Source organism: Cyprinus carpio, chromosome B2 (genome assembly GCF_018340385.1).
Source record: "Cyprinus carpio isolate SPL01 chromosome B2, ASM1834038v1, whole genome shotgun sequence".
Taxonomy (NCBI): domain Eukaryota; kingdom Metazoa; phylum Chordata; class Actinopteri; order Cypriniformes; family Cyprinidae; genus Cyprinus; species Cyprinus carpio.
The window spans coordinates 10,062,173-10,086,376 of record NC_056598.1 but is presented as its reverse complement, the minus strand read 5'-3'; the positions used below and the strand labels follow the sequence as shown (position 1 = coordinate 10,086,376).

General features: G+C 37.1%; 1 long non-coding RNA gene across 1 annotated transcript; it reads right to left on the bottom strand.

Moving 5' to 3' along the window:
• Positions 1-21,436: 21,436 nt before the first annotated feature.
• Positions 21,437-21,807, bottom strand: LOC122136172. The gene is made up of 2 exons (XR_006153974.1): positions 21,707-21,807; positions 21,437-21,626 (listed from the first exon to the last, which is right to left on the bottom strand). It is a non-coding gene; the product is annotated as an uncharacterized LOC122136172 (long non-coding RNA).
• Positions 21,808-24,204: the final 2,397 nt, after the last annotated feature.

Here is a 24,204-nt window from a genome sequence, read left to right as displayed (position 1 = left end):
CGCACAGCCCAGAATGAGGTAAACACACTCAGTATAGCCTATAAACTGAATAACAGCGCCATAGAAACTAAACAGCAATATGTTAAAAAAGTAGCAATTTTCTACAAACACTCAGAGCAACTTAGAGGTGGTAAGAAATGCAGAAAAACACTCAGAAAATCTACATGGTAAAACAATCGAAATACCTTAGCAACGAAAAAAAAAAAAAACATACAACCACAAATACCTTAGCATCTGAATAGCTATATGTTATGCTAAATATACTTAGAGCTCAGAATACCTTAAACCAGGGGTCTCCAACCTTATTTAATTCATTATTGCTGATTATAACATTATTATCTTGCATTGCTAACAAGTGTTCACCAGCGTTCATGCTTGTGTTTGCCAGATGTGAAGAGATTAAGTCCCCAAAACAGAGCTTTTCTATGGTAAGCCAAAAACACTAAAAGTGGGACAAACAGTGTGGTATTTAAGAGCTGATCTGTCATTGGCGCGGCACAATAGACCGAGTGACGAACTAATTTCACCAGCGTGCGCAGCACGAACATTAAAGAAATTCATGTTTTTCCCTGAACGTAACGTACTGAAGATCAGTATTAAGTTATTAGCTACATGTTTTTGCTTATTATCCTTTCATATTACTACATATAAACAATAGGGTTTGCTACTTTGAAGCACGTATATATTTAGTAGACATATGTTCAAAGCAGAAACTTACATTGTCATCTTAGAATTAAAATATTTTATGGTTTCATTCATCAAGGCATATTTTAAGTAAATTTTACATTTAAGGATATTTGTGTAACTGCAGCATATGATAATAATGAGGGAAAAAAAAAAAGAAAAAAAAGGGGTAAAATGTACTGATACTTTTCTGCCAAAACATTAAGCTATCCATTAATTTTCCCTTATGGAAATACAGAATTTAACAATGGTTTTACTCTAGTAAAAGTGCAGTAACCATGGATTGATTTTGACGGATTGATTGTCATTTGTTTAACCCATAGTTTAACTACTATGGTTAAATGGTTTGTGTAATAAAATAATGGTTAATTTTCATGTGTTTTCCGATAACCCTAAAACACAATGCAGTGCAAAATTCAAAATACATTATACTGAATTTACATACACTGACCCCCATTTTTAAAGAGTTTTTAAATTAATTAAATTTGATTTATTTAATTTGGAGTGTAGAAAAAAGACTTACAAACCTTACGTAGCCATTATTTAAAATTGCAATGTTAAAGTTAAAAAAACATTACCTTGGACATTCCCTGGTCTTTACTAGAGACTAAACAAATCCCATATATGTGTATGTGTGTATATATATATATATATATATATATATATATATATATATATATATATATATATATATATATATATATATATACACACTATTTAATAATAGTTCAAATTTAAAATAGGCAATATTGTGCTGAATGTAGAACTTGACGACAACAACAATAATAATCCAGTACAAAATAAAAATAAATATACTAGAACCTGGCTGTGCTCCTCATGAGGACTAAACTGTCCTACAAAGGCAAAGTGCAGTAACTATGCAAACACTGAAACTGAGAAAAATGCCTTTAACGTTTTTACATCAGCCATTCAAACATGTTGTTGTGTAGATTAGTGGAATGCATTAATTTGAAGCCTTTTTAGGATGAAATTGTTTATAGATAAAAATCATGACCACTGATGTGACCTTTGACCACCAAAATGCAGATACTGCAATCTGCCTTTGGATGACCTTACACAACTAAAACACTATTGCAAAACCAAAGTGCAGTATCTACAAACTAAATGTGTTCATCCAGCTTTCTTATTGTGTTTCTTACTATATGTTAGGGCTGCATGATGTGTCGTTTAAGCATCGATATCGTGATGTACGAATCCACGATAGTCACATCGCAGGATGTGCGATGTAGGCTGTCGTAGTTGATCCGTTATTCATTAAACGTACAGGCCAGCTGCTCCCCGGCCCTTGACGAATGTGATTCGCGGATTAATTGCACAGCTTAACCATCATAGAGTGAAAGTTTATCATTTGCATGTGTTTTTAAGTCCTGTCAGTTTAACAGGGCGCATATAAAAACGGGCAGAGAGAGAGAGAGCGAGAGAGAGAGAGCCCCGGCGCGCGCTCACCTTCACCGTCTTCAAACAACACGAGAGCTGTCTTGCTCTCTCTCCCTCGCGCATATGAATCAAAATCAATTGACACCATGGTGTCAATAAAAACAAAAAAAAAACTATCCAGTGATGAAATGTTTTCTGTGTTGTCAAATCTTGTGCGATATCCTAAACTGCCGAGATAATTACACAATGTGTGCCGTACACGTCTGATTCGCGAACTAATGATTCCTTTGAACCGATTCAATTTAATGACTGGTTTAAACAACTGACCTGTCCGTGCATTCTGTATAACTTTCATACAGAGCGGTTCTTAGATGAATTACAGTTTTATGCAAAAGTTTGGGCACCCCTGATAATTATCATAATTTCAATTTATAACCTGCTAGGCTTTCGAAGCTGCAACTTCATTTGGATATAATTTATACCTTTTGGATACATTAAAATTTAAATTCTGAAATAACATTTATTGAATCAACAAAAACAGACCGGTGCAAAAATTTGGTCACCGCAATGGAATAATCAAATCAGTATTTAATAGAGCCACCTTTTGCTGAAATAACAGACTGTGGACGCTTCTTATAGCAACTGATAAGTCCCTGAATTCTGACTGCAGTTATTCTGACTATTCTTCCTTGCAAAATGTCTGCCGGTTTGATGGCTGCCAAGTGTGGACAGCCTGCTTCAAGTCAATACATATATGTTTGATGATATTCAAGGCTGGGGACTGCGATGGCTATTCTAGAACATCGGTGCCTGTGCATGAATTCCTTGGTAGATTTGGAGCAATGCTTTAGGTCATTGTCCTGCTGAAACAACCAACCCCGCATAACTTCAACTTCTTGAAAACTTCTTGCGATATGGACAAAAAAACCTATCGTGATTTCTTTGATCAATTTTGCGATTTCGATTTTAATCATGATTTTGACACACACAGACATGCTTTACAGTCATAAATGCATTCAGTATGAATTTGAAACTTATTTCCAAAAGAAAACCATGTAGAGCTTTATCAGAAAGTTGTAACATGTCTCTAGAACAGACATAAGCCAAAATATTCACTAAGTAAAGGTGTTACAAAATGTCTAGAAATATGGCAAAAAAACAAACAAACAAACAAAAATGTCCAGGGATTTTTTTTTCTTTTTTGCCATGCAATGGTCATAGAGCTCATTGTAGCGGTACCTCAGGTGTTGAAATATATTTGTTATACAATATACAGGTTCACACGTACTCCGTCTGCAGTGTGTATACAGTATGTGTATGCAGTGCAGAAGCAGCAGCGAGAGCGCATTATTGTAACGCAAAAGCACATAAAAATAATGCGCAAGCGCGAATCTCTCTGCTCACACGCAGATTTCCTTTGCTCTGTCACAAAACCAGATGCGCATGCTCAGATACACGCTGCTCTCGCCCGGAGAGAGTGCGCGCACTTAAAACGTATCTCCTCTCGCTCAAACTGTGTCCTGTGCACTCACAACTCTCTCTATGCTCATGTGCTAGATATTAATTATTTTTGCACCTTTCTATTTCTAACTTTTTCTGTTCACATCTTTCGCATCTTTTTCCGTGTGCAGTGTGAACGCTCTGATCCGTTAACATGGGTTCTGAAAAAATACGCATCACAGACAGTGTGTGAACCTGGAGTTAGGCATATGCCCAGTCTGTTCTGTTCTCGCGCTCCATTTAGGCACGCTGCATTCTGATTGGATTGGATAGCATACTGCAGGAGGTCGGGGCCACGGAAAATCGTGCTATACAGTGATTTAGAAATCAAATTGTGATTTTATGACGATTTCAATTAATCGCACAGCCCTAGTGTCTTAGCCCTCAAGGGACTATTTGACCAACCAGCTTATTCCTGCTTGAAAAGCTAAATGTTATTGAAAGTGTAAAAAACATCAACTTGGAAGCACATGTTGATTGATGGACTAGCATTACTCAACATCACTTACTACCTTCCAGCAACACTACATTCAATTAAGGTAAAATAGTAAAAAAACATAACAATAGTTCATTTAAATGGAATCGGAACCGGAAAATGTGTATACTGTAATATATATGTTGAATTTTGACATTGCCAACCTTTAAATTAAGTTGACAGTAAGTAATAAACAGTATTGAGCATTGAGTAGTTGAGTATTGTGCATTTTTCCTTAGTTGTTTAATAGTTTAATAGTTGTTTAATGATTTTAATGGAACTGGAATCGGAACCGGAACTGTTAGGCAGAACCTGAACCGGAAAATTTCTAACGATTCCCAACCCTAATAATATATGTGAATTCATTTAAAGTACAAAACTACTGTTTACATGTAGTAGAAAGATAAGCAAAAAAACAGGTAGCTAATAACTTAATATTGATCTTCATTATGTATGTGCAGGGAAAAACATGAACTTCTTTAAGGTTTGCGCTGTGCTGCTGTAACTGATCAGCGGCGCCGGTGAGATTAGTTCATGCCACGCTGTCAGTTCGGTGGTGCTAGCAAACATCCTCCCTGCGCTGTCGACTCGAGTCACAAACTTTTTAATACCGCACTGTTTCACCCCACTTTTGGTGAGTTTGGCTTCCCATACTTTTCTTCTTTAAGGATACACTTCCTGTCTGGTGTTTTACTTAATCTGTGCAATCTGGCAACCCTGTCCGCATGCTGACTTTTGGCCGAATGAGCGCTGAGGATAAGAAAACATACATGTGCTGCAGTTTAGCGATTTCTCCACAGCGACTTCTGCTTACATGAAAGTGTCCTAAAGTCAATGTGTGTTCTTTTCACAAGCCATTTGTGCTGCTTGTGTAACCAAATCTGCCATGATCAAACTTTCACCAAGTTTCAATAATGGATCTTTTGTGTTTGAAGATTAAAGTTATATTAGGAGTTTTTACAAGTTTTCATAATGTTAATCAGTTGAAAACGGCATGGCAATGTTATTATCAGTGTGTATTAATGATCTTTGAGCAAATTTACTGCGCGATCTGAGTGGCTTGTCTTATTTGCGAACAAACTGTCACTTAGAAAATCTAATGTGAACACAGATTACAAAACACTAACCAAAACCAGGAGTTTTATATTATCATAGTTGTTTAAATGAAGTCAGTGTATATGTAGTCAGTGGAGACTGGTTAAAGGACACATGAAATGTGATTGCATTTACCCTTTTGATAGAATAATTGTTATTTATAATCTTGAATATAATTTTTATCAAACTAATTGTGATTGTCAGGTTAATCATTATCATGAAGCTCTACTAAAAAACATACTACGAAGAAGACCTTAACTGAACAGCGATATGCTAAACACACTTAGACCTCGGAATACCTTAAATAGCATTGTGCTAAAAACACTGTTAGCATCTGAATACACTCAGAACACCCTAGAAATGTTCAGCAAATGAACAGCAACATGCTAAAAACACCTTAGCAACTAAAAACCACTGTGCTAAAAACACTAAGAACACTATAATGTCTAAATAACAACACTACAAATACCCAGAACAGCCTAGAAATGGAAAAAAAACATGCTAAACAAACTCAGAAAAGCCTTTAAACTGAATAACAACATGCTAAAACACTCAGAACACCTTAGGAACTAAACAGCAATGTGCTAAATACACTGTTAGCATCTAAACAAGAAATTTATAAAACACACTGCAAACACCCTAAGGAAGCTGTTTGTAGAGTGTTAGATTGATTTTGCACTGAATATAATTGCACATGATTTCAGTGTACTTTTTGTGTAATGACAATAAAGACTGTGACACCCTAGAAACTGAACAGAAGCACGCTAAAACACTCAGAACACCTTAGCAACTGAAAAGCAATGCCCTGGCAACCATTTGCAACACTCTAGCATTGAGGCAATGGATTTCGCACAGGCAAACACCACTCACATTTTCTTTAGAAAAAGTAAAAATCTAGATAGAACAGCACTTGAGAAAAAGAATGAAAAGGCTGACAGCTTCCTCCAAGAAGCAGCACTTCTTTTTTTTTTAAAAAATAAAATCTTGAGTAGTTCTTGGTACTGAAGGGTCTTTCATAATTATGGTGCCATTTACTTCAGTGGTGACCTTGACACAGAGGTTATTTCAGGGGTTCAGGAGGCCAACGGTTACTGACAGCACCTTTAATGATGCCAGCTTGTATTATTGACTGCAGTGCATTTTCAAGACACCAAACTGAAAATTACATCACAATCAAAGCCACACACAACTCAACTCAAGAACCAATACGACAGTTTCAACTAATTCAACAATGAGTAACCTCCACAGAACGAATGAAGAAACTACATTGACTATTTCAACTAATCCAACTATAAAAATGGCCTATATTGTAAATAAATAGAAAAACAGACTGTATTCATACAGTATTACTACTTCAGGTTTTAGACAAGCATGATAAATTCGCTTTCGTGATGCTAAATGTTGTGGGTTCCTGCAGCATTGGGGAGTAACTATAAGTAGTGATACTTGCAGGTGTAATTCAGCACTGGCAAGATGGGCTTTCAATAAAACTTGGCTGACTATGGTATTCCGTTTTGGTAAAAGCTAGGGAAACATCAACACATAATGCCTAAGTTAGTAATAGAAAAATGCAGGGGGGAAAAAGGATTCACAGGTTGTTGTTTTTCTCTTGATATAATTGTTCATAATAATTATAATTCCCCAAAAAAGGATTAAACTTTACTTATACTTAATACTTATTTTATAATAATTTTTAAATTGATTTCTTTTGGCAGTGATTATTTGTGCCCCGTGCGCCTCGCGTTTTAGTCGCCTGCTGCGCCTTGTGTTTTTGGAGGAGCGCTCTGAGCGAAAAAAAGTTGAAAAAAAAAGCAACTCTGAGCGTAAAAGCACCCGACGTCATTCACGTTTTTTTCCACTGTCCAATCGAATGAATGAAGAGGCGGGCCTTCACCGTCACCAAAATAAACAAAAAAAAAAAAGGCAGTGCGGTCCGCCTCATGTTTTCAGACCTAAAAAAACGCGTTTGGTGTGATCGGGGCCTTAGTGAGAAGAAAACACTTGAGAATCTTACCAACCCCAAACTTTTGAATGTTTGCAGTTAATAATGTCTGTTTAATTTGAATGCTTTCAAATTAGGTGACAACATTTAAAGGGGTCATGAACTGAGAAACCAATATTCCCTTGATCTTTTGACACATAAGAGGTCTTTGTACTATAAAAACATTCTGTATGTTTCAGAATTTTTAATCTAAAACAATGTATATTGAAGCCTGTCTGCCAAAAAATGTGCCACTTTATGATGTAATAGTGTGGAGAAACACCGCCTCCGCAGAAGATGATCAACACCTGCTTCTACAGCACTGCCTGTTTATTTTAAAAAACTTTTTTTTTTAAATTAATAACAAAGGCAGTTCATGATGACCAATACAAGAGTTAGGAGTAAGAATGAAAAACAATCATATTAATGCCTTCACAAAATAACACTAATTTACAAACCCATCTAAAGCTAAATGGTGTAAACAACTGCAGCCAAAACAAGTAATTAATCTGCTTGTGAACCTGAACGTACATCATACCGTCAACAGAAACAGCCCAACCCGCGGGCAGGCAAAAGGACAGAGAAAATAAGGGGAAAATGCACAAGATGAGATTTTAAAAGGCTTTCAGCGGCCTTTAGCTTCCAGCGGCTGCCGCGAAACTCAATCACATGCTTTGAGAGGTACTGGGCCGACTCCAGAACAGAAAGGCTGTGGATGGAGTCAAATCCTTTCAATTAGAGCTAGAGAGCGGAGCCATGTGGAGACGGGCTAAAATCTCATCAATCCTGCTCAAGGAGTGTGGACGGCCGAGCCTCTCGAAAGCTCCTCACCGGCCGGCTGAGGTTTGAGTTAGATTGACTGCGCAGCTGGGAAAGAAAATCAATTCTGGGCTCCACATTGTGATTTTGTTTATCATTGGAACTGCCTCAGAGGAGAGGCAGCCTTGCTCTCTGACTCTTGAGGAAGGGGGATGTGACGGGTGAAAAGAAAAGACTGACACAGGAAACCCAGAGCGCTGGGAAAAGACGTTTAAACATGGTATATGTGGGGGAGGAGAGAAGAAAAGAGAGGGAAGGCAAGCAAGGAAAAGAGGACTGCAGTTACCTGTCTCCTGTGTGCTTCCTGTTTCTGCGGTCTCCATTCCATCTGTGCTGTCTTCATCCTCCACCAGAGCTTTTCCTCGCCCCCGATTCCTGAGAAAGAGACATTCATTAGCACGCTCGCTTCAGGGAAGACTGGTTGATTGTGAATTAGTTAAATACAGTCCCAGCTGTCGCCGAGTTTCCGCTGCCCTGGGGCAAGGGTGGGGCGGCCCTTTGAAAACCGTGTGTTTGTGTGTGGGCACATTTGTATACGTGCGCTGAAGGGGAAGTAACCGGTGCGAGACCTCTCATTAAAGCTGCTGCATCATGAAGATGTCATTTCCTCATTTACTCAGAAGCCCTGAATTACTAAGAACACCTGAGGGCAGATACACAACCCTGCTCTCATACCTAGATTACACACTCAACTGGGTTTCACTTTCTTGGTGACTCATTCTTACGAGCAGCGTCCAGTCGGATCAGGTTTGGTCCGTGCACGGCATATGTGAGCATTTAAATGGTGTGCTTCATCGTGTGGTTTGTGTGAGCTGTAATCACACAATAATTAGCCTTTTTGGAATAATTAAAAACCCTGAACATTTAAATACAATGAAATTAACTTTTATGGGTTTAAAACTTTGCTGCATACATGCATCTTGAAAGAAAAATAACAGTCCAACCAGAAAAGCAGAAAATTGTCTATATATGACAGGTGATTGGAGGGAATGAAAAATAAGAGGGATTGGAGACGTTGAGCGAGCATTTCCATTTCCACCTCAGAATAAACAATATGTCATTTAAAAAATCCATAAAATCCTCAGTACGGTACTGTTCAAAGGTTTGACGTCAGTTAAAAAAAAAAAAAAAAAAAAAAAAAAAAACTTCTAGCATTTAATATGCTAATTTGCAGCTTGAGTAACATGTATCATTATTACCAACATTGAAAATTATTGTGCTGCTTCATATCTTCATATTATTGTGGAATTTTTATAGGGCTCTTTGATGAATAGAAAGTTAAAAAGAAAATGTTTATTTATCTGAAATATAATTATTTGTAACTATGTTTTCTATTGAAGCTCATTATCACCTCATAATAAAAAAATGTAATTGTGAATTTTCTCATAATTATCTCATAATTCAAACTTTGTTTCATGCACTTTTGAATTCTGAGTTTAAATCTCACAGTTGTAACTTTTTACTTAGTTTCTTGCAATTGTTTTTTTTTTTTTTTAAATAAAGTAGTATTTGCGACATCTCACAATTCTGACTTTTGTCTCACAATTGCAAGAAAAAATCTGAATTTTGAAATATAAAGTCACAATTACCTTTTTTAAATTTTAATTTAAATAATTTTCAATTATTATTACTTGGCGGCAACAGGTTTCCAAAGTCTTCACAGTCTCTTTCGATCATTCTAATGTATCTTTGCTGAAAAAAAATATTTAAAAAAATCTTATTGACCCCAAACTTTTGAACAGTAATGTACCTTTTATTTATTTAATTATTATTATTATTATTTTTTTTTTTTTACTCAAAAGGTGAAAACAGGCTACCATACTACTATGCACAGTAAGACCTGGAACATATATTAAGTAAATAGGAACAAATGTCATTTTATCTTGACTTTAACCAGCATCAAGACTTGCTCAGCCAATCTGCTTCACCAGCTACAGAAATCAGCCTGGACCAATTCAAAGACTCCTGCTGGTGTTTTCTTTGCAGTAAAATTTTGAAAATGACATCCAATGCAGGACCAGCACTCATGTTTATACACACAAAGGTAAAGCTACACGATTAATCAAATGCGATTGTCATGCAAATTTTGTTAGTAAAGCCGATTCTGTAATCAGCAGTAAATCATCATCATGTGCTTTCAGATGGAGCAGCATTTACTACACAGAGCCGTAGTTCACTGACAAGTTACGCAAAAAAAAAAACGCGATTGCGCAATTATAAAATCGAAGAAATCGTTCGCGATAATGACAGCTGTTTGCGTAGCCTTTGGATAGAGATTTACTGCTGATCACAGTACCGTGATTCACTGAAAGATATGCACGACAATTGCAGCTTCTGTCGAATCACGAATCACGTGCAGCCCTACACAAAGGTTATTATTATTTCTCAATGTCTGATTGACAGTGAATCTTTTCGGAAGAGTTGATGTTAAGAGAACTTGAGCACAACCAGTCCTACCACTATTTTTACTGTTTTCCGTGTCATTTGAAGAGCTCATTGTTCCCTATTTTATGATGTCACTGACTCGTGCAAGAAATATCCACCTTTGTTTTCAGAAAGAACAGATAGAAATGCAAATCTCATTAACTTTACTGATGCCAATAAAATATTGTCACGATAGGCTGCAAGACACAGGAGTTTGCCCTCAGAAAGAGTGCATTCTGAAGCTGTTGTCATGGTGCCTCGTGACGCTCCAGTCTTTCAGAACAAGCAGTACTCAGAGCACAGTATCTGGTGGACAGTATGAACATACTACAACATACTAACATCTCATGCCTCTGTAAATAGCGGTTCCACATCATTAACAGTGACTAAGATATCTGGGTGGTCCAACACACTCTCATGGCAATGCATAATGGTTTCAGAACTTTTTTGGGTGATTTTGCATGATTTCATTCGTACAATCTACTTAACGGTTAGGTTTAGGGGTGGAAAAATGTTTCCATACAAATCACATCATACTAATTCATACTAAATGGCCACTTTGTAAAAGAGGTTTTCTCATGAGCAGTGTTAATTTCGTTAACGAAGACGACGACGAAAAATAGTCATTAACGAACATTTTTTCTGTGACTAAGACAAGACGTTGACGAGCTAAAACGAAATTTATGCCAGATCTTCGTTAACTAGATGAGACGAGACTATAATGTTATTTGAGGACTACCGGAGATTCAAAATACATCCTATAGGCTATTGTCCTTCAAAATGTGCGTCCCTGTCATTGGACTGCAATCGGATAAGGGCCGTTTGCATATCTAGTCTCAGTATAGCAGCCACAGTGGATGGATAGGAAACCGAAATGTGAACTAGCGATCTGAAACAATGGCCTTGCACATGCTCCACTTCTTCAGTTCTCATATACAGCACGCAATCAGTTCTCAGTGCCCAAATACACACACAGCAGTCCAAATGTTTATCGTGTAGAGTATCTCACGTAAATACAGTCAGTTATGGATTAAGTGAACATAAACAGGTGGGTGAAAACTTTGTCAGTATTTTGTCAGTTTGTCAGTATTACATGCATGCCTTCTTTCTTAAAGGGACAGCATTCCTACTTAAATACCTATCTGTCATTAATGCAACCAGCAAAAGATGTTAAATGTATACATGTTAAGTAAACCTACTGTATCTGAAAAATGAGTTTAATTCGTATCTCCATCGTATGTCTTATTGTGCTTCTTTTAAAAAAATTATATATAACAATAATATTTTTTATAACTTGCTCCTTTTTCACTGCAGTTAAAGGGATAGTTCACCCAAAAATGATTTATCATAATTTATTGAAGTTTTTCCAAATTCAATCCTTGATTTAAATTTCTCATTAGCTTAATTGATTTGGTCTATAGAGAGAAGAATTAATGATTATTTTAGCTTGAAGACTACATATAAAATAGCTACCAAGATAAATTTTGGTAACTGCAGTTTGGCTTAAACTAATGACTAAAAGTAATGACAAAAAGTTGACAAAAACGTAATGACTTTTCATCAACTAAAACTATGAAAGACTCAAATGACTAAAATGTGACTAAGACTATTAAGCATTTTCGTCTCAAGATAAAGACTAAGACTAAATCAAAAATGCCTGCAAAAATACTAGTGCATGCCAGGGCCAGTCGCGTTTCCACTGTCACATCCGGGGCTTGATCGTGCCTCATCGGTGCTTCCTCGGGGCCAATGGCCCGTTTTTTTGGCCCGACTAAAACCTTGGGCCAAAGCGGGCCAGCTGGGGCTAGAGGAGTGGTTATGAACAAAGGTGGAGTTTCTCCGCGTCTGGAGAGTGTCGGCACCATGGATCATTTCAGAAAGCTAACATAACACCAGCATAACACCACCATGTTGAGCTCAAAACTCACTTTCAGTCAGCAGTGAGTGTTTGAAATAACTTGATCCGATGTGGATTATAATCACCATACAATGCAGAAATATTTATAAGCGATGCAAAAGATTTTACGCTAGGCATTAACGTCACCATAGTAAACATGGTAAATACGACCGCTTGAAGAAATCAGACATCATCTTCTTATTCTCTATCACAATCGTGTATTTATTTATTAACATATTTTATCTGTCATAAGTCTCGTCTCGAGAGTTTAGCTCCACGTAGCCTGTGTCATTAAAATATTATAATGTTTTTTCTTCGGGAGCTTTTATAAAAATATAGAAATTATCATTCTTTCTAAATGTGATGTATATAGTCTACTGTGACTACAAATAAACAGAAACAGACTCGACTTAATACAGAACTGATTCTGTGCACAACAGATGGACTATTCTGACGATGCTTTTCATACTTTCCTGGACCTTGATACTGTTATTTATTTGGCAGTCTATGGGACAGTCTCAAGCCTCCCTGTTTTCATCCAAAATATCTTAAATTGTGTTCCGAAGACGAATGAAGCTTTTACGTGTTTGGAACGACATGGGGGTAAGTGATTAATGACAAAATTTTCATTTTGCAGTGAAGTAAGCCTTTAATATAACTCCAACTGGATTTGTCTGAAAGAAGAAAGTCATATACAGTCTAATTTTCATTTTTGGGTGAACTAACCCTTTAAGTATGCTACCACAAAATTTACTGCAGACTAATAGGGAAGAAAAGTCATCTATAATCTAGTTACTCAAATAAATAAGGTTAATCATTTAAATCCTATTATGATGATTTTATTTATTCTGATCATTAAAACACACATGCAATGTGTGCAGAACAACGTGATCGCTGTATGAAAAAAGACCTACAACACCAAAAGATCAGAAAGGAATTCTTATCGCTATCACTAGGAGTAGGGATGGGAATCCAATACCAGAATTGGATACTTAAGGACAGGAATCGGATATGTGTTGTAAAATTAAAATTTCGATTCCACCTATCAATTCCTGTGTGCACATCTTTTTTTTTAGGTGGCGAAAATGTGCTGTTAAAAATGTATTTGTCTTTGAATCATTCATTCAAGAGATTCATTCAAAAAACACTGATTCATCCAGTAAAGAAACATGTTAAATGAATCATTGAATCATTCTATTCATAAATTCCATGAGATTTTGTTTGCTTAATATATTTTCTTCAGAATTGTGAGAACTAAAACCTTTTGCACACAAACAGCTTTTAACTGAGTCCAGTTTTTATGTAGCCTGCTGATTTCTGTTCATGGAATTATGCAGCAATTAAATGTTTTGCAAAAAGAGACACAAAATAAATATGTTTGAATTCTGAATGTTTGACTTTCTTTTAACCACATCGAAATCTATAAGAATCGGAATCAGACTTGGTATCGATAAAATTCAAACAATACCCAAGCCTAACTAGAAGTTTTGCGATAAATGTTCGACAGATACATAGTCAATTTAGATAATTGAAGATACTTCATTACAGAAATTAGGCTTTTCCAGTCCACCATAAACTAGGTATAACTGTTACAAGTTAAAGACTTTATACTGACCAAAAAAAACCTCTAGTTCAAACACATACGTGTGAAATTAGTTTGACACTTCCTTTTGGTTATGTTGCTTAATTCGTTGTGGTCATGAACTAACAGAGCTCTGGAGTTTTTCACATTTTGTATGATGCTGTTATCTGACCTCAGAATACTTCTTCTTTTTCCTATAGCCCCATCAAAAGGTTTTATGATGTAAAATTTGATTCTTATGGATGTTTTTCTTAACCAAATGACATGAGGCTGTAAATCATGGCTTCTAAAGGCCTGTTCACAACAACACGAATGCACTGGGCATGTGACCAAAAGCACAAATCCTACTGGCTGCCCAGTTTTCTTCGCAGTGGGATGAAAATCCACTCCATAAAAAAATCCAAATCTTATTCTCAATCCAAACGTATTCCCAATCCTATAACATACACATATTGCACAGTCATGTTGTCTGCAACACTAATAAAACAGTCCTGCGACCTATTCTTGGTCACGACCCCCCAACTGAGAACAAACACACACATCCAATACAGCCAGACATCCATTTCTAAACACGTTTCTACACATCCGGCCCACAAATGCGCAGTAAAGATCCATGGCTGTCAGAATCCCACGGGGGGCTCTTCTTGTCTGATCTATGTATCACTTCATCAGGGTGATAATTGTCAGGCATTCAAATTAAAGTCTCACAGTTTGAAGACAGAGGAGGTACGGCAAGCAGAGTTGTAAGGGAAGCCTGCCCCTCTCTGGGGCTGGAGTGAGGAGGGAGTGTGAGGGATGGATGGGTAATTACCAGTGCCACTGGAGAGAGAAATCGCAGTCTGTCCCATGCCAAAAATGACTCCTCCCTGCAAATGACTTCCTATACCAGACAGTTAACAAGGCTGAACGCTGACAAAGGGGCGGAGGGATTTCACCCTAGAGGTTAAAGACACACATGGAGCAAAATCTTCAGAACCACAGACCACATGTCTGGATTTAAGGAGCTAGTTGAAATTAGCAGCTAAAGTTAGTTGATCAAGGTCTTTTTTTTTTTTTCATATATCCAGTGATGAATATATATATATATATATATATATATATATATATACACACACACACACACCCCAAAATAGATAATATATAGGATGACAGTGCAGCCCTAAAAAACTGATTAATTGTCATTTTAAATATTTATCTATCTTTGCCACAATCCTTCAATCCACTGGGTTTTACCTATTTGTTGGCAAGACGATTTAAATCATTTAAAATATAATACAATTTAGTATGATCCATTTGTTTACTATGTATTTTAATAAGTACAGGTCACAGGTATGTTGTTTCATTTTTACATAAATATATAAACACTGAATGACAATAGAAAATTATTTCACTCATATTTTGACATTTTTTTCCCCACAAAAGTTATATGAAGCATCGAAGTAGACATGTGACTTGCATTTAATATGCTTTCTATATAATATTCAATCAAAATAATCCCATTATCATGAGGACAGACATGTATATTTTAAAAAAATGCTACATATAGCTTCACTGCTGAAACATTTATTGGCTGTAATAAGGCCAGCTATTTGCATGAGCCTATATGAGTAAGTAAACAAAGCTTATCGCCACTGGAGCCTGAGCTCAATGTGTCTGGTTCAAATGACACTTGTCAGGGGACAAAGGCAGTTGTAAGCTGAGCACCAAGGTAGCCAATAACATATTCCTTTGTGATTTCCAGAGGAAATAATTTAGTACACATATAACACAAACATGCTAATTTAGCACACCCCTATGCCACACATTGAAACACTGATGTCATCAATCAATCATTCATAATGCACTTTAGGATCGATTTGTTTGGTCCATGTACCTTTAGAGTAAATACCCAGCTATACAAAGGCACCAGATGCAGAAACCACAGAATGAATTGTGTTAACGCCCAAACCCAAGATGACTCTGTAGCAGACAGAAGATTAAATATGCATCACGATTCCCAGACAGCCAAACATCAACTCTGTCTGGATGAGGAAACATGAAAACGTCCTACATATGAATGGTCTTTATTGATGTCAACAAACAAACAGAACAATATTTGAAAAGCTTTCCCATGGGTCAAACAGCAAAGCACCACAGCCATGGGTTCGATTCCCAAGGAATGCATGAACTGATCAAATCTGCTTTGAACGCACTAATGCAATGTAAGTCACTTCGGATAAAAGCATCTGCTAAATGCATTTATTTTAAAATGATATTCATTTAAAGCCAACATTAAAAATGCCATTCGCAAACCAATTTACTTCCATAATGGGATTGAGTTAAACAGTATTCAATGAGAAAAACTGAAGAATTAGACATCATGACAATTCTAATAACTGATTTAAATGACTTTAAGTACTAAACCTTGGTCTCATTCAAGAATAACATCATAGCCTGACAGTTATGATGTCATCTAGCCTCCACCTGCAACTGCCAGTCAGGTGTCACTACGTAATGCTGATGTCGTTTGTTTTAAATCCCTGTGTTGGCTCTGCACAGCATAAAATGTCACAGGTTTAATAATAAAAATCGTCATGCAGTACACATATTTGAAGTTTGGTATATTTGTGCATATATACACATAGGTACTGGTCTGTGTGTTTGCAAAACGAAAAGAGAAGAACACAGTAATGCACGGCCCATTTAGGCATGCCCGGCACCCAACCCCCAAGCCCAGAGACCTATAACTTATCCCCATGATCCCACCATACAGAGAGAGAGACAGAGGGGGGAAAACTGTTTCAGAAAGTAGAGCCAATGCAGGATTACAGTATAAAATCTGGAGTGGAGTTTTATGGAATGGATTTCAAATGTGATGCAAACAGACCCAATGGTTTCCTTCAAAAACATGCGACTAAATTCAATTGAACCCTTAGAGATCCACTAAACTGACTAAAGCAAGCAACAAAAGGGACTGTAAAACAATAAACTAAAGAATTCCTATTGCTCACCAAGGCAAGCCGTACTACTGCTATTATTAACAATCAAGGATTTCAACCAACATATAATACTGAATATTAAATGTGTAATCTTTCCTGCACTGTTTGTAATACAGACTTGGATGACACCTCAAACCATGTGGCTTGTTGAGGAGAGGAATGCCATTATTTTTCTAAGCGTTGACAGAAGATAAGATGGGTGAAAAAACCTCCAGACTTAAACTGAATGGAATCTCATACTTGAGTTTGGATCTGTTGTCATGGGCTAATAAGAAACCACAACACTGTGAAGAAACAGCCTCATATTACCTTAGCAACCGCATAGCAACCACACACAACATCCTAGCATCATGGTTAATTTCATAATGACTAATTTTTGTTGGAAATTTAAAACAGATTATTATTATTTTTTTTTTTTTTTTTTGGCATTATAAAGTCTATTAAGTATTAAAATAAATACTTCACAAAGGTCATGTTTTCTTCTTGTAACAATAAGAATTTATGACATTCAGGTCACTAGGATATGATTTTCTGTAAAAACACTTTGAAGCAATGTGTTATACGTTGCATATGCAAAATGCAAAATGCTAAAAATAAATAAATAAATAAATAAAAACCTTTACAAATACTTTATTTTAGCCATTTATTTTATGCAATAATTTTACAAAACTTGTAGTAATATGTAATTTTATGATACTATTATGAACCCTTTAGGGGTAAAGAATGTGCAAATGTGTCCCTTTGTACCACTAAATATACACTTTTTGCTACTGTTTTGTAGTGTAGTAATTTCAAGTGTTTTAATTAAGTACAAGAGCACATTAACAGTTTTAATAATTTGAAAGGTAAGTAGTAGGCATACTACTTATAGTAGTGGGCAGTTCTTCTTTTGAAGAATATAGATTTTGTGAGATCTATTAAAGGGGTCATATGATGCGATTTCAAGTTTTCCTTCCTCTTTGTAGTGTTACAAGAGGTTTGTGAATAGATAAGCTACCTAAAGTTGCAAAGACTAAAGTCTCAAACCCAAAGAGATATTCTTTATAAAGATTAAGTCTCGTCCAGGCCCTCCTAAAATGCCTTGTTTAAACACACCCCCACATGTCTACATCACAATGTGGGATGATTTGCATAACACCGCTCAAATGTTTACGCAAAGAAAGAAGGCATAACTTTTATTCTCTCTGTAGTATTGTTGCTGCCATCGCCGCCATGTTGTGGAGATGCTGTGTGTTTCGTCATGAAAGTGAAACTACTTTGTTTGGCCTTCCTAATGAGGACACAACTAGAAATCAGTGGTTAAGTTGTATTTACAACACTGTTCCAGAACAGTTCAACCCAAATATTCAAGTGTGCAGCACATTTTATGGAAACTGTTTACTGGGAGAGTAGCCTACAATGCCGTCTGTGCACAACGGCTGTTTCTATAAAGTGGGGTAGTTCCAACTTTGCAAGGACAGTCTGGTGCTTCTGACTCATAGCCTGTAAGTATGTTTTCATATTCAAAGAATTTGCTACTGACTATTCAAAAGCGAGTTTTGAGCAGTGTAGAGTAGCGCTTTTTGTTTGTCCTTTCAGATCACAAATGCAGACATTTTTTTATGTTTACGCAGCGCAATACGCAACACAATGCGTAAAAACACAGTATAAGTCATTATAATCAGTAATTATGTCCCCACTGGATGTTACAAATGCCTCGTTTGTAATGGGTTTTATTGGTTTTTTCTTGTCATGTTGAGACATGGCAGTATGGTAAGGGGCATAACATTTCCGTTACATGCTTGAGGCATTCGGCCAGTCACAATACACTGGATAGCTGGCCAATCAGAGCACACCTAGCTTTTCAGAACTATGAGCTTTGTAAAATTTCAGAGGAGCAACAATAATGTACAGTATGTGGAAAATAATGTGTTTTTTGAAACTTAAACCAAATAAACACATTGCATTACACCAAATACACAAAATAATGTTCTTTTTAGCAGAATCATATGACCCCTTTAAGGAAAAACACCTTGCACTAGTCCGTTCCTAGTTGCAGACACTGCCATCACACCTTACACACTCATATAGTAAGCTCCTAAGCTGGCAGAGGCACCTGCGCTTTTCACTTCAAAGACTCCTATATAATTAATCCCCTCAGGAAAATGCCAAGCGCCTCCCCTCCATTTAGATGGCTATCAGAGTTAAGAAAGATGCACATACTCTTCTCAAACGCAGATGTGAAACAGAGGAAGTCTGCCAGGATTACCGTTCAATAACTGCTCCTGTACATCCAATGGCTTTTGGTGAGCCTGAAGTCCCTCCCTGGATTATGCTGCCAGTCAGGTAAACTCTAAGCAGGTGCTTCTCGTTAGAGGAACCCTAATATGTTCTATGGGTAAATAGCCTAAGGGCTCAGAGGGGTTAATTGAACACACCGTCATTCAAAGCTGCCTGTCAGCCTGTCAGAGAGGCATATCAGAGCTGCTATGAAGGTCTCCACCGTCACGTGCCCATGAAGATAAACTGGTCAAACGCATAGCTTGACGCATAGAAGGAAAGCTCATCATTAGTCCATGAATCCAATTTTTGCATCATGTCAACACTGGATATGAGCGGTGCATCAAAACTAGAATGTTCTCAGCATAAATCAATGAAGATTGAAAGTGTCCACAGTGCACCCTATTTCACTTTCTATTTGTGATGTGCTGCACTGCTAATGCTTCCAAATTATTTTTAGCACACAACTAAAATATTTTTTATATACATGCACCATGGAATATTGAAAATTTGTCTCATACTGATTAGTGAATTTTTTTTTAATCTATGATTTAAAAATTAATACTACATACTAAAATCGTTTTGAAGGCTACAAGTAAACCTAGGCATCACAACAGTATGAAAAATCGGTATCCATTTTAAGATTTGCTGAAGATGGCATTTAAAACAGTATTATTAAATTACTGGTGTTTTTAAAGAAAAAAAAAAATGTAAGAAAATTAAATATCAACTTTTTCATTTAAAAGTAACTTGCTCTGCTGCCGAAACCACTTCATCAGCAATTTCTTGCCTTTCAAACCCTCTCTTCCAACCACTTTGCTTTATTCTGGTACATAGCACCCACTTTTCTGTTGGAACATGTTGGAACAAAAAATAAAATTATAAACAAAACTCTTTTGGAATTCAAAAACAACCCACCAATGAACAGCAATCAACGTCCATTTCAAAATAAAATGGGACACAAAGTTTCTGAAGTCTAACCACAATCTCGCAACCAGCTGGTTCGTGGTTGGTGAACATTTTGAGGTGACACACAGCTTTAATGCCATCGGTGTTGACAGCCTTATGTTTACCATGCCTCCAGTATAGACATAGAGTTTGACCAACAGAATGAATTTCATAAGATCATACTATTCTTCACTTTTAAGACCAATAATCCTAATTTTCTGAAGACATTTAGACTTCCAATTTACATCAATAATGACAGCAATTCAGAAGTTTAATTGAACTTACTTCTTTCTCTGTCTGGGCACAGACTGAAGCGGTGTCGCTGTGGATAACACGTCCTTACGAGGGCGGCCCCGGGGCCGCTTATCTGTAGGGGCCGGACTTCCAGTGGGAGTGGCCCCAGAGCTGCTATGAGATGGCGAGGGTCCTTTGTCAGAGGGATCTAGACTTTTCTCCTCTGATGACATTCTGTGAGAAAAATTATACATTAGTAAACATATATAAGTGCGTGCTATAATGTAGTCTAATGTCACAAAATGATACATTTCCAGGAAAGCTTTCAATGCAGCAAGTTTTCCAAGCTTTGCAGCAGATTTACACCTTTACAACACAATATTCTCCAACCAGCGAGGTTTTAATTCTAATTTTATTAAACACTGGTAACGCCAGAGGAGAAAATAATCCCCAAGCTTAAAACTAAAATAATATTTTAATAAGCTCATATGATTTACTCATAATACAGAGTCCAACTCTCAACTGAACCACCATGAAAATGAATAAAAACAAGTGTTAACACACTTTATTAATTCCAATAAAAACAATCCTAACAATGCTTTTTACTTATTGGTTGCATTAGATATCAGAGCAAAAAAGAAACAGACTTTTTTTCTTTTTTACACATTTTTCTCTACACATTTTGGCCTAGTGGTTAGAAAGTTTGACTCCTAATCCTAAGGTTGTGGGTTCGAGTCTCGGGCCGGCAATACCACGACTGAGGTGCCCTTGAGCAAGGGACCGAACCCCCAACTGCTCCCCGGGCGCCGCAGCATAAATGGCTGCCCACTGCTCTGGGTGTGTGTGTGTGTTCACTGCTGTGTGTATGCACTTTGGATGGGTTAAATGCAGAGCACCAATTCTGAGTATGGGTCACCATCCTTGGCTGTATGTCATGTCACTTTCACTTTCAATTTGAAAGAGAAAAATATATTTAAAAAAAAATCGGAATCATTAATGTGATTTTCAAAGGGGAAGTTTAACGGGACATCTATCTATCTATCTATGATATTGACTTGTGACATATTAGCACAGCATGAAAGACATGGGCCCCCATGCTCCAATTTAGAGTAAACGCAACACAGTTGTAGGTGACAGACCAAGTTTCAGTAATGTGTTTGTATTCTTTCTGAATGTTGTGCATATCGTTAGTCGCTGCTCTGCCGGATCCACAGTGCTGACCCTTGCGCCTGCTCTGCGTGGTGCTTCTGCCATCCTTTCCACTCAGCTGACAAGGAATACTGCCAACGGGATGCTGTCTTTTCCGGGAACTACGTGGGATCCCTCCCTGGGCTGCTCTCATTGTATCCTGCCTTGAGTAAACAATTAGACCTCACATGGTTGAGTCAAGCCTTCAGTGAGGCTGTGTGCATTGCCAATAGTGCATACGTACACAATGTCTGTGGTAGCCGTTTAAAGACCTCATGAGGTGGCTTGGTGAATGCATTTTTCTTTAGTGTTGATTTCCTACTGAAACAGGAAACAAATTGAAGAAACTGTAAACCAAATAAAAACACCCATAATTTTAAACAGCCAGTAGGCTTTAGTGTACATCACAGCTGAGATGCACGAGTTGCTACATGCTATTGCTAGTAAAAAGGCTTGTTGGAGATGCGTCGGTGCTGCACAGACCGATTGGCATATGACATCAAAGTACCGCGAGAGTGATTGGAGAGCAAACGACTCTTTATACTCTTTCGGTACTTTGATGTCATACATCGATCAGCCTGCGCAGTGACGATAAAACTCGAACAAGCCCAAAGGCGATATTGGGGGATGGACATTATCTTTCTTAGCGAGCACATGATTGGATAAACCTTGAGTGCAGGATGACACATCATTTTTTCAGTCCTTTTTCAGAAAAAAAAGACGGTTTATTTTGTCAACAAAGAGTAAATGAGACATGAACTAAAAGTCACCAAAACTCCAAGTCTGACTTATGTTCTTTAACAGGAAAAGAAAATATCAGCATAAAATCAATGGTTTAAAGGTGTCTTAAACAATTCATCTGCTGAGTCCATAGCAATCATCAGCCCATAGTTAACATCTGTATCAACCTTGCAAGAGCAAAGGATCTCCAAACCTCTCAAGAGGTATAACGTCATTAAAATTAAAAAAAAAGAAAAATATTAAATAAGTTTCATGTAATAAAAAGTTAAAGGTTACAAAAGGATACAGGCCTTTGAATCTTTCCCTCTCTTCACTCATTTAAACAGCAGTACAGAATGATGCCAGGTCATAATTAAAAAAGTCTTTGGATTCATTTATCAACACATAATTTGCAAATGTTGTATCTCTAAATGCAATTTAAAGTTTTCAGAAAGATGTAAGGACATTGCTCATAAACAGGTTTTTCTAACTCACAACATGGTAGCAGCACCAGCTAATGCATTCACATGGGCATTATATTTGTGTTTTAACTGCATTAATGTTTATTTGCGCATATTTGCTGTCTACATTTAAAACTGTTGCTATTTTGCACCTGAATTTCCCACTTGGTTCAATAACGAGCTACATTAACTTACAATAATAAAATAAAACGTCAAACGATAAATTAACAAATAAAATAAACAATTAAATTAAAACAAAAATCAACTTAACTACTCAAAACAAATCCAAAAAATAAAATTAACCAAACAAAGTAGTTATGAGGGTAAGCTCAATCCAAAAAAAAAAAATAGTTTGTACCTGATTTTCCCAATGAGGTCCAATAAAGACCTATCTAATCATGTGTGTTATTTGGATCTCTAATGTCTCCATCTATCTACGCAATGATGAAGGAACAGTCAATCAGCCATGTATACAGGACTTCTTTTGAAGTTAACTAGAGAGTGAGTCAATCAAATGCATGAATATTTCTGAACACTGTACTTGCAATGCATACCTCACAAAAAGATATAATGGAAATGATTTGATATCGAAACACATGCAGGAACCAGAGGGACAGCCTTGGCGAAACAACAGAAGCACACAAAGCAAGTGCTTCTTCACATGAGGGGGCATGTCCAGCTTTTTGCCTTTGTTCAGTTGTCTCCAGAGCTTTGTGTTTCAGAGCCTTATGTACGCAGGGTGCAAATAATACCATCATGCCATGAAATACTCCAACGTTTTCCATACTTAATACTTTTAATAAAACGGAAAAAACAAGAACAAGCCGGCTAATCTGAAAGAGAGAGAAGCATTTAAACTCTTTAGGGAGTCCAAAGGCTAAACCTACCTGCACGCCAAGTATCTCTGATCTCCAAAGACGCAACATTTATGATGATAATCGCATTCAAAGTGATGTCAACTCAGATGAGACGGTGTTAGAGTGGAAACATGACTGTAAATGCGCAAGAAAGGCTATAAGTGGATACAGTAGAGGCCTTGCAGCCCGGCTGATTAACTTAGAAACCGTACTCAAGCCTGGAGTCGCCTATCCAAGCGGGAATCATATAACGGCGCATTAAAGGCAGTGGACAGTAAACATGCAGGGCGTTTGTAAGCGTATTTTGACGGTTTTATAGCAAATAAGGAGGTTAGCGAGAATATAAGACTAACAAACGATGAAAACTAAACACAACGAACACGAAAAATCGCGACAAAAGCGCTCGCAAATGACGGAGAGAAACACACACAACACACTCGGTCGATCGATATTTACTTACCTCTTCGACCCTAACAATTTTTATTTATTTCCTTCATTACAAGAACCGTCATATACGTGACATATAGTACTTTTGTTATGTGTTTGTGGCGCTGGGGGGGTTGGGGAGGAATACGCCACTATTCCTCAGGAAAAATAAGCCAGCGTGACAAAGCGATATCTTCTGCGATACTGTACACGTATTCCAGTAAAATCCACTTTTAGATCCAGAAAACCTACAATGTTAAATCCATAGGCAGAAAGCA